This window comes from Engystomops pustulosus, chromosome 6 (assembly GCF_040894005.1).
Source record: "Engystomops pustulosus chromosome 6, aEngPut4.maternal, whole genome shotgun sequence".
NCBI lineage: Eukaryota > Metazoa > Chordata > Amphibia > Anura > Leptodactylidae > Engystomops > Engystomops pustulosus.
In genome coordinates, this window is record NC_092416.1 from 147,973,655 (window position 1) to 147,985,866 (window position 12,212).

The 12,212-nt window shown below is 40.4% G+C and overlaps 1 protein-coding gene and 1 long non-coding RNA gene across 3 annotated transcripts in view; one reads left to right on the forward strand and one right to left on the reverse strand.

Annotated features, from left to right (window-relative positions):
* LOC140064630 (uncharacterized) overlaps positions 1–12,212 on the forward strand; it is a 92,603-nt gene that overhangs the window by 58,498 nt on the left and 21,893 nt on the right. The gene's annotated exons all lie outside the window — the stretch shown is intronic.
* The window catches only part of KCNH4 (potassium voltage-gated channel subfamily H member 4), a 117,930-nt gene that overhangs the window by 44,339 nt on the left and 61,379 nt on the right, over positions 1–12,212 (reverse strand). The window lies entirely within an intron of this gene.

A 12,212-nucleotide genomic window follows, 5' to 3' on the forward strand; every position in this document is an offset into this window, starting at 1 on the left:
TCCATCTAGTTAGCAGATTTTATGTTCCAGTCTTTATAATCTATGCAGCTTTAAGTTAGGATCCCTTTCTCTTTGCATGGGATCCTAAAAGGGGTTGGCCACTTTACCTCATGTTGTTTTGTAATGTGTGTAAAAGTGTGGGGGGGGGGGGGAGGATATTTGGTAATTTACCAATATATATCTGTAACTGTCCATGAGCAATCGCCAGTTAGAGATGACCCTCATGACATGACCCTCCATCTGCGGCCATTTTATGGACAGGAATGTCTGGCTCATGAAGTAAAAGGCAGGAGGCTTCACTTTATATATCATGAAAGCGAGGCAGAACTCTTACTAGTTGTTTATTGGTAAATTTTACAAAAAACATGAGGTAAAGTGGTAAACATGAGGTAAACTATGATTATAAGGTAAAATACTAATCTAACAACCCTGTTGTTAGCAATATGACCCCTACATCAGCCAGGTGAAAGGTTAGCATCTAATGTGATCGATTCTGGCTTCAGATATCTCAGGAGGTTAAATTAGTCTGTGGTTCATCAAACACCTATCGCCATGTTTCTAAAAATGCATCAAGTAACAGCGCGGTAAACAGTTGTTATGGTAACTTTAATGATGAAAGCTTGTGAGGTGAAAAGGGGATGCGGCTGAATCAGAAAACTTCTTCCTTTCATTTCTACAAGTAGCTGGCACAGCGTGGGCAGTGTTAGCCTCCCATGCACACCTGACAAATTCCAGCACAGTACAATGCTTAGGTAATATCTGGGCCAGAGTGGAGCAGATGGGGTTAATGTCCTTCTTAGTGATTATAACTCCTGAAATCTTTCACTTTGTACAATTGATGTTGTAAGGATAAGATTATTGAATTTCTGTGCCTATTTTTTTTTTTTTTTGTAATTGAATTAACACATTTCTAAGGCGACATAGCAGTTTATTCAATGTAGCTCATCTGTCACAGTCAGCTACTGGGCTGCATTTAGGGATCAGATCACTATTGTTTTGAATACTACACTTAAAGGGGACCATTCACCACCTCAGAAAATTTTATGTATTTTGTAATTGGTGCCAAACACAGATTTTTGGCAACTTGATTTTTTTCTCTAGCTCCCACCATTCCTGGGCTGAGACCACGTTCACACATGGCATTTGGATTTTGTTAAGTATCCATTAAGGGGAACCTGTCGCCACATTTTCACAAATGCAGCTAGTGACCCGTTCCCATAGAACCCTATTAGATAAATGACACACTTCTTTTAGCTAAAAACTGTTTCCCTCACATCCCCATGAAATCAGGGTGATGTCATCTAAGGTCTTTTACCCAGTAACATTAACATCTACCTCATGTATGTATCTGATCACATGACATCACAGCCGCCTCCATGGACATCTACTCCTCCCCATTCTTCATGGAGGCTGCTGTGATTTCATGTGATCAGATACGTACATGAGGTAGATGTTAATGTAACTGGATAAAAGACATCACCCTGATCACATTACAAGAAGTGCTCAATTATATCAGAGACTTTCTCAATGTTCCAGCAAGGCACTGTGTAAACATTTGACACAGTGGGGCACATTTACTAAGGGTCCGAATCGCTTTTTTTCCGCCGGGTTTCCCAAATTTTTCCGATTTGCGCTAAATTGCCCTGGGATTGTGGCGCATTGGCGCCGGCTTTCAAAAGACAGAAATGGGGGGAAACCTGACGGATTCCGAAAAACCGCGGAATTTAAAAAAAGATTTGTGTCGCAAAAATAGCACTCACAAACACCGAGACGGAGGACGTGAACTCCGGTGGACACTAGGTGCACGACCTTAGTGAGTCCTGGCAGAACCCGAATCAGCGTCGGAGAACGCTCCGCGGGATCGCAACTGGACCGAGTAAGTAAATCTGCCCCAGTATTTTCTACGTCTAATAATAAGCAAACATGACGGTACAGGCAGTCCCCGGGTTACGTACAAGATAGGGTCTGGAGATTTGTTCTTAAGTTGAATTTGCATGTAAGTCGAAACTGTATATTTTATAATTGCAGATCCAGACAAAAACATTTTTGGCCCCAGTGACATTTGGAGTTTAAACATTTTTTGCTGTAATGGGACCAAGGATTATCAATAAAGCTTCATTACAGACACCTTACAGCTGATCATTGCAGCCTGGGACTATAGTAAAGCATTCAGAAAGCTTCACCAGAGGTCAGAGGGGTCTGTCTGTAACTATGGGTTGTCTGTAAGTCGGGTGTCCTTAAGTAGGGGACCGCCTGTATATGTCTGTAGTTGAATATTGGCAGTCAGTCCCTAAGTTGTAGTTCCATATAGCAGCATGTCCCAGAAGTGAGACCTGTCAATAAGGCACTGCAGGTAAAATTTAATATGTAAGACTCCATTAATATCATTGCACTGCTCATATTGAGTGGCATATGGCAAGTTTACAAACTGATTTTTTTTATATTACACCTTGGAAAGGAACCATTTAGGGATAAGAGCAGTGCTTTTTAATCATATTTTTTTTTTAAGTATTTATTTTGGGTGGATTAATATAAATGGCATGTTCCCTGTCATAATGTGTCATATATATTTACATTGTGTTAACAAGCCTAAGTAAAAGGAAATCTACCATCAAAATTAAGCATGAAAAACCAGGCACACTTACTCATAGATCCAGGCACTGTGACTGTGGTAACCTTTTTGTTATTTCTGGCCTCCTTCCTTCTAAAATCGACTTTTAAAATTATGCTAATGAGTCAGAGGGGCTAACGTACCCTCCCCTGGGATCTGGCTTTTCAGACTATTACACTTGCCCTCCTCCTGCTTCCTCAGCACTGGTGTTACAGCAGGTAGTGCTCGCTGCACAAGTGCTGAGGGATAAATGAACATATTACCATCAAAATTAGACCTTTTTAAATTTACCCTTCAGTGTGTTTCATTTACTACAAATATCTCAAAGGGTTAACAATCTTCCTAAAAGGTTTGATACAGTTTAGCCCTTTGGCAAAATCGTGTCTTGAAAGATTTCTTGTTTTTGTTCATGTTGTATTGTTCTTTAGTAAGAAGTCCAATGAGTTAGTTCAGTGAGCGCATGTGTATTTGTTATTGTTAGTTAAAGAGAACCCGTCAGGCAAAATAACCCCCCTAAACTAAATAGATTTTCGTACACTGCCATTAGAAAGCATTGCCTCTATCCCTTCATTGTCCCTCTACATGCCTGTAAACCTAAGCAATGAGGTCCTAAAGCTGTATGCAAATGACCTGTGAAATGCCCAATGAGTCATTAGCATATTCAAGCTGTCCGACTTATTCATGAGTGGGAGGCACAGCCACACCCCCAGTGCTTGACTGACAGCCTGTATAATGACGTGAGGCTGTATAATGATGAGCTTCCTGGTGCTGGCGCCCCCTGCAGCCTGTGTGTGTGTATAGGAGAGATACAACAGCTCCAGGCAGCCATGTTATAGCAGAACATGTCAGATACTTGTGTAGCTGATGTCTGTGTCACACACATGTGTATTAGGAGGACACATCAATATCAGCAGGTAATAGCACACACACCAGCAATGCTTTACTATACATTACACACAGACATAAGCAGGGGGAGGAGAGGGGAGGGGTAACAGGGGTGACATCACTGCCTCTGACCATGTGACCAGCCTCATTTACATAATAAAGTAAAGATGATTTTTTAATGATTAATGTATGAAATAGGCTGGGGAAGGATCCTTGTGAGCTGCTCCAACAGGTAGAGGTGAAAGAAATAGTGACAGAGACCTGATGACAGGTGTCCTTTAATAACTCATTTGGGTAGTAAAACTTTCTGTCTGGAAATCAGATTATTAAGAATTCGGAAAATCGCTAATTTTTCTACAATTTTTAAAATATTTTTAAAATAAATAAACACAAACCATATCAACCTAAATTTACTGCTTACAGGAAGTATAACATGCACAAAAACTCAAACCACTGAAAATCCAACTGGTAAGTTAAAGTGTTCAAAAGTTTTAACCATTTAAAGTAACCCATGTCAGATTATAAAAAAATGGGGCTGAGCCTTATGTCACAAAATGGCTGCATCCTTAAAGGAATAAACATGATGTAAATGCAATGTTTACACAATGTTAACAGATTATAAACACAATTCAAGGGCCAAGTCTGAAAGCTGCCAAACAGTGCAGTTAGTGGCAGCACCTAATATGCTAATTAGGCTCTGTACAGTGGGGTGTCTGATTGAGCTTGGGACCGCCCACCTGACTTTAGGAAGCATAATCATCATATTGTCAATAGACTTTTTAGTCTAACAGAAATTTGTGCCAATTTGCAACAGAATTTGAAACAGTCTAAAATACCTATTTGTACCTAATACTAGTATGACAAAAGATGCATGGCATTGAAAAAAGGGGACATGACCCTCTGAGCAAGGATGGGATGTGGTGTGCCAGAGCGGGAGAGAAGCCAGTGACCAGATGCAAAAATAGCCTAATTTACATATAATTAATCAGCCATTTTTATAGATAACTGGACATCTGGGGATCATTATGCTGGTACTTTTGGATTATAAGGGGCTCTGTTATGAAGTGCCAGCTGTTGTAAAGTGGTGGTGGGGGGGTAGACTCTCTCTATACTACACCTTATTTGTCATCCAGGATCAGACGCTTTGATAAATTAGGATCAGTATGAGACTGTCCGTCTATTTTTGCATGGATTAATTTAAGGACGGTTTTACTACGTCTACCCCAGTCTATGATCCTCCAGTGTAAACTGATTTATATATCCGATATATCGGACGCTGAGCTGATGCCGGTTCAGCTTGGGATCTGAGCTGAGCTGGCATTGAAATACACGGGGTACCGGCTGTTACTAGCAGCCGACACCCCAGTGTAACACCCGCGATCGGAGCAGGTGTTTAACATCAGCACGGCAGTGGCATTTAAAATGCCTTCTTGGGGTCTCTGCCCCATGATCACCCCCCGCGCCGTCTTCGGTGCCAACCATTCCTACGTCAGTCCTATGGTCTGCTTACGACCCCAGGGCTGTCCGCAGGCAGTGCCTATAAAATGGCGTGCGTGATGTCATCTTAAAGGCACAGTGTCAGTTTATGCACATGCATAGGCTGATACAGCTTATACCCTGCAACACATCAGTATTACAGGGTATTATCATGAACAAGCAATCAACAATCAAACAGTGTTAACCAAGTTATAACCATATAAAGTGATGCAAGTTAGACTACAGAAAATGGGGCTGAGCCTTAAGCTATAAACTGGCTACGTCCTTAAGGGGTTAAAGCTAATGATGTAGGCGTATTGCATCTTAGTGTTATAGTCAATAGTTTTAAGAGTAGGGACAGACCCTAATATGGTCTTAAGGGAAAAGAGTGTATTTATTTAGAGACTCGTTGAAGAAAATAGTCACCTTTGTTGGAAGTTATTTAAATAAAAATAAAAAAAGTATTAGATAGTAGATGATTTTTAGAAGTAGAAGGGTTAATGGAGGAATTAGACAAGTGCTGCTTCAGTATTTTCCCACTTCATGCTTACTATCTCTCTAGCTAGCTTTCAGTCCAACTAATAACCCCCGTGGGACCACTTCTCAAACATCAGGACAAGTGTTAGGCCAACTAAAAAAAACTCTTTCAGCAAAATCAATGTCCAACAAGATGGCAAAAACAGCAGTGTTTCAGCATTCAGTCTAGAAGCCTAGAGGACAATTTTAGTCTGTAACATAATATATACCACAACAACATATACCGGTAATAATATATATACACACATTGGAGATGAAACAAAACACAATTTTAGTCCTATGTGAATATAACTTAACATGTGTAAAATTGACGTATTTTTAACTTATTTCATAAATTCTATATATATATATATATTAAAACACAAAATAAAAATGTTAATTAGATAATTGAAAAAGAACAATGATCAAAATTAGAAAGCGCTTTCAGATACCTGTAAGCTATTGGTGTTCACATGGTGCTAATTTTCTTAATTATCTTACAAACTCTTTTTAACTGCAGAAATGTTTTGCTATTCCAAAGTGACTGAAACCCTCCGGCAGCAGGGTGTCCGGGCGAAGGCCAAAGCGGTGATGCTTTCAGCCATAGCAAGAGAAGTTGGTCATTCCAAGTCTGTGATTACTAGAATATTGTATCTTTACAACATCACAAAATCATTCAAGTTCCCCAAGAAAACTGATCGCCCTTGAAAGTCAAATGCAAGAGAGGACAGGATAATGTGGAAAATCTCCATCATTAATCATTTGAACACTACAGCTAGAATCGCTCACCAGTTCCCCACTGAACAGAGTGAAGATCTGTCTTGTCATTGTCAGAATGTTTCTGAGCATTTGAACTGAAAGCGCACTCTGCAGTGACCAAACCTTTCATTAGCAGAAAGAATTAAAAGGCTAAACTCAGCTTTGCTGAGGAGCATGTTGTAATGACAGAGGAGAAGTAATCCACAGTTTATTTTAGTGATGCCAGCAAGTTTAATTTATTTGGGTCTGATGGGAAACATTGGGACAGATTTATAGAGCTGTCTAAAAGTAAGAATGTTCTTAGTTGCCCATTGCCACCAATTACAGCTCAGCTTTCATTTTACCTGTGCTCATGAATATTTCAAAGGGGAGCTGTAATAGGTTAACTAAGACCATTCTTACTTTTTGATAAATCTGCCCCATGTCCATTGACCAAAGTCAGTGAAAGATAGTGGAGAAAGTGTGATTTGGGGAATGTTTTCTGCAGCTGGAGTGGGACCTCTCGTACAGCTACATGGCAGAGTGAATGCAAGCAGGGCCGGCGCTATGGGTAGGCAAAGGTGGCAATTGCCCAGGGCCCCTGGGAGAAAGGGGAGAATCTCTTCTTTCAAATGAATCTTGAATTTTGTTTCTAGGTGCCATGGATCCAGAGATATTTAGGTTTAAAGTGAGAATATCAGGTGCCATTTTTATATACAAAAATCACTCCCAACGGCAGTTTAACAGTTAATATCTCCGTTTTCCTACATTTTAGAAACACAAATTTAGATTCATATAAAAGAGGAGACTCTCTTCTTTCATAAGTAAGTAAGGTTCTATGTGTCACAGAGCCAGAGATACAGCCCTCTGAAATTAACCTCCCCCAATCCAGATTCTTTGCCATCAGTCTGCAGGGAGCATTTGCTGCACACAGGAGCTGCTGCACCTCACAGATAATGGAAATATTCACTTTATATGTTACTACATTTTGAGAAGGAATAATATCAACTAATATTCATGTTTTTAACCCTTCTCTATGCAGAACTATCTAAGAACACACTTTGGGCCACATGTATCAATCGTTTTTTCTGTTGTTTTTGCGCCTTTTCATTCAGGCGCACCGTTTTTGTGCCATTTTTGCGACTAAACGCCAAACTAGCTGCGCAGCAAAAATACCCAGCTTTCCCTCATTTATCCTAGCAATTCAGATGTTTTGCTGTATCTAATGATATTCATCATTTGCGACTTTTAATTTAGGCGCAAAAAATGGCGCAAAAACACTCCAGTCCGAAGGTGGCGTTAACTGAGAAGAAAGCACTGAGCCCCTTTGCAGAACAGCTCATTTCTAGCAGCAAAGATCAGCCAGACACTGCAGACACTAGAACAGATCATACAGACATGAGATACTCTGCAGACACTAGTACAGATAATACAGTCATTAGATACTCTGCAGACAGGAGCTGCAGACTCTATTTACACTTCATCACCTTCTATTTACAAAACATTCTACAGAATCCTGAGCTCAAAGCAAAGCAGAAGAGAACGTTACAGAATGTTGCACATAGTACTGACAAGTGTCCCCCATGTAATTCTACACAGTGTCACCAGTGTGTCTGAGGGGAATACTGAGCAGAATTACAGGGGTGCAGCAGGAGATCAGCACTGGGGGATCCCCTCCAGGAGAAGCCCCTGCTGAGGAGGTCACTGGGTGCTGGGTGTCACACACCTGGGTGCTGCTGTGAGGGTCATTCTCATTCTGGGATGTGGGAGAAGCAGAGAGGAGCTTGTAGCAGGATGACATGTAAGTGCCTGAATCTAACATTGCGCCAAAATTGCGCCTAAACTATGTTAATGTAAAGTGATTAATAAGAGGCAGGAAATTAACTTATAACAGATGGTTGTAGCTTGTGATAATTCTGGAAAACAGTATTCCCTTTTATTTTGTGATATTGTTTTAGGAAAGTAGATTTTCTTTATATAAGTATTCTGGATTTGTACATATTTTAGAGGAAATTTTGAATGTTAATTGCCAAATGCATCGCCTGGTTGTCTGCTTTCAAAAGGATATAGGTTTATGGCACCTTTACTTTTTATTCTGTTTTATTGATATATTTTGCAGGTTGTGACTATCTAAAAATGTGTAGCTGAAAAGCAGATATCTAGTTATTACAGTTTTAGTGATATTATGTGGATTTATTTATGTGAACATATCAATATGGGACATTTGTGAACTCTACACTTGTCCATGTATTACATTTAGGAGATGTGAAGGTAAACATTTTCTGTTTGGATCAAATTTTTTGCCATCAAAGTCAAATTTTAAGTATTTTTAATAAAATGTTTCAATTTGAATCAAAATTGCATGAAGGCGCCTATGTCTATAAAATTTTTGATGCAATTTTGAAAATCGGCCAAGTGTCTGCTTTCAGAAAATATCGGTCCCTCTCCCCAATGGGCCTCACAGTCTAATCAACCTACCAGTAATTTTTTGGAGTGTGGGAGGAAACCGGAAGACCCGGAGGAAACCCACGCAGACACACGCATACAAAATCTTTGCAGATGTTGACCAGCGCTGCAAGGCTGTAGTGCTAATCACGGAGACACCATGCTGCCCATAAATCTCCCTATCATTTATCTATCTCCTATAAAATTCTCCCATATTACAGTTTGTTTTACCATACTAAAGGAGCCTCTTGCTGACTGTGACTGGTTATAAAATAGTTTTATTTTGGGGCCCCGCTTTTAGTTTTGCCCAGGGCCCCACTTTGCCTAGAACCGGCCCTGAATGCAAGTGTGTATAAAAACCTTCTTCAACAACATATATACATATATAAATATACTGAAATATCTTTAACAATGCCAGTCTGGATGCCATCTTATTTTTAATGTTTAATTTGTGCTGGCTCTATTCTTTGCTCTTAATTAAATGTGAATTGACAAATGGCTGCAGAACTCCGATGTATGTTGACCATATGTCCCAACAGGGCATATGTACAGTGTCTTTATGGGAAAAAAAACTTCTTAGGAGTATATAGGAACCAGTCTTGAGGCAGAAGTATAAAGTTTGAATTTCTACATTTTATCCCAGGTACATTATTCATAAATATCCGAATGTCAGACTCATTGGAGAGCGCTGCGAAGCCTCAGTTGTCCCTGTTTAATAAATCCCTTTCATCTGGCAGTGGTGTGACAGGTCTTTGTGATAAACTGTAAGGTCATATTTAATACTGTACGATGAGAGCTCAATTGGCTGTAAGAAGCAGTATGAGAACATATGGTGTCCCTGGAGGTTATACTCTGATGCTGCCCTGATACACCAGTAACCAGCCCTCTGCCAGATGTACTGCAATGTGTTTATAGATCATACTGGAACTATTCAATCTTTTAGCGTGCCAAAAAAAATAGTCGTGTCCCTTACTATATAAAGTAAAATCAACAAAAATTTGGTATGTTAATGTAATTTATTTTACAACTCAATCGACTTCTGAACAGTATGAACCACATATAAAAGCAAAACCTTAAAGGGGTTGTCTGACTGATCCAGCATTGGGACAGGGGACAGGTTTGTGGTCCAGGATGCAGGAAGCAGTCGGTGCGGAGCTGCCGTGCCCCTGTAAACAAACAGGCGTACAGCACTAAGGCCCCTGATCTGATCAGTCTGATCAGGGAGCGATCAGGGTTTGGTCAGTGAAAAACTGACATTTTTCATCAGCGTTCAATCAGTTTTTAGTCAGAGTTTGTTCAGTGTCTCGGTTTTTCAGGGCAATTTCAATGCGTTTTTCACTTGCAAATAACGCGCATTAAAAGGACTCAGGACTCAGCTCTACAGGACTTAGAAATGTAGAGCATGCCGAGATTTAAACGCGCGTTAAAAAAAAATGTGCGGGTGCGCGTGAAAAAAATACATGTCTGAAAAAGCCCATTGATTACAATGGGTCAGAGTGCAATGCAAGTTCTACACGTCAAAAGCACGCGCAGATGACGCGCGTGAAAAACGCAAGTGTAGAAGGGACCTAAGGGATGGCGGGACCGGAGGTCAGTACAGCTTTATTTTTTTAAAGTTGTCCAACTATTTCAATAACTTTGCTGGTGGACAGGGTAAGGCCTCTTTCACACTTGTGTTGCAGATCACGTCAGAGTCTGATCAGGGTGTTATCAGGGTTTGGTCGGCGAAAAACTGACATTTTTCATCAGAGTTCAATCAGTTTTCAGAGTTTTATAGTGTCTCAGTTCTCACGCGCGTTCTTTTGGCAATTTCAATGTGTTTTTCACACGCACAAAACACATGTGAAAAGGACACGGGACTGAGGTCTATGTTTTCTATGGCAATTGATCAGTGAAAACGCATTGCACTTGCATTGGACTTGCATGTGTTTCAGAGTGCAATGTGTTTTTGATGCATCTCCATAGACTTTTATGGTGCGTGTGTGCGTGAAAAAGAATGCAAGTCTGAAAAAACCCACTGATTACAATGGGCCTCCTGCCCACCTCTAGAATTGGGTCGGAGAATACCTTTAATGCATTGCTTATACCTATGCGCCTGTGTCTTGTATGAAATGACCACTATACGGGTAAAAAAGTAGTGAGAGATCAGTGTAACTTTACTTGACAATTCCGATTTTTATGCCATTCAATATTAATTGTCTAAAATACATTTCTTTTCACAGCCCAAACCCCTTAAGAATCTATTATATATCATCTTTTAGTATATGGTTATACTCTATAATATTTTCTTAAAAAGTATAATTAGCATTGAGAAACCAATCTACAAATCTCTTCTCTGCAGCTAGTTTTGGAAGCGCAGGTTTGTTAATTAGGTCATATCAATTTTCTATGCAAATGGTGAAATATATGACCAAGCGGTGAAATATATGACCACGCTAATTCCAGCGTGTCAATACTAGCGACGGACAGCGCCGGGATCAAGATGAAAAGGAGTATTTCTAGTTTTTTTTTAAATTGATTGATTTCCTTTAAGTGTCCCATGGGTCCTCAACTGTTCACATGATTAGCCCCCCGTCCCCCAAGTCCAAACCAACCTTGTGCCTGACGCCTAATCTCCTCCGCCCAACGACACCACCGCAACCCATAATGGCCCCCCCTTTAATGAAAAGTGCATAGCAGAAACCCCTTTTCCAGAAATGTCCAAAGCAGAGCCCTTCCCCCATGAATAAAATGGTCACAGAAGGGCGCCCCTTTTAATGCAACGGTCACAGCAGAGCCCCCTTTACAGAAATCTCCATAGCAGGGGCCCCCTTTTAATGAAATGTCCACAGCAGTGCCCCTCTTTACATAAATCTCCACAGAAGGGCACACCTTTAATGAAAATGTTCACAGCAGGGCCACTCCCTTTACATAAATGCCCAAATTAGAGCCCCTGGAAAAAAAAAAACTCTATACTTACCTCCGGCTTCTTCTCCCCAGCCCAACGACTCTGCATTCTCTTCCAGCCCGTGCATACACCATGATGTTGCATGGCCGGGGAAAAGAAGCAGGAGGTAAGTATAGAGTTTTTTATTTTAACCTGTAGCTATGTGGCCGTAGCGAACTTCATATACGGCCCCTATGTTCCTTGCCTAAGAGGCAACTATATCTTTAATGTGTGTCTTGCAATCACTATTTTCCTGTGATGCTATTGTCTAGAGGCTGGCTTTTAGCTGCCAAAATGTCATGTTTTACTAAAACTACATCAAGATTGATGCCTACTTTAGATGAAATAATGAAATACAGAGAAAGCAACAACTAAAATGTAATTTGTGATCAGAGTCAAGGTTAAAGTATATGCTCCAAATACAGCGCACTTTACCCATCTTATGAGAGTGTTGTGTCCACTCCTACTGTGCAGAGAGAATGACTTTGTATCTCAAGTGCTTGACCTGAATGTTACTAATATTTTGACCCAACCAGACGACAAAATAAAATGTGACTTGGTCAGTGCTAATAGCGGAGAGGTCACCACATTGTAGCTTGCCATGAAGAGGAAAGT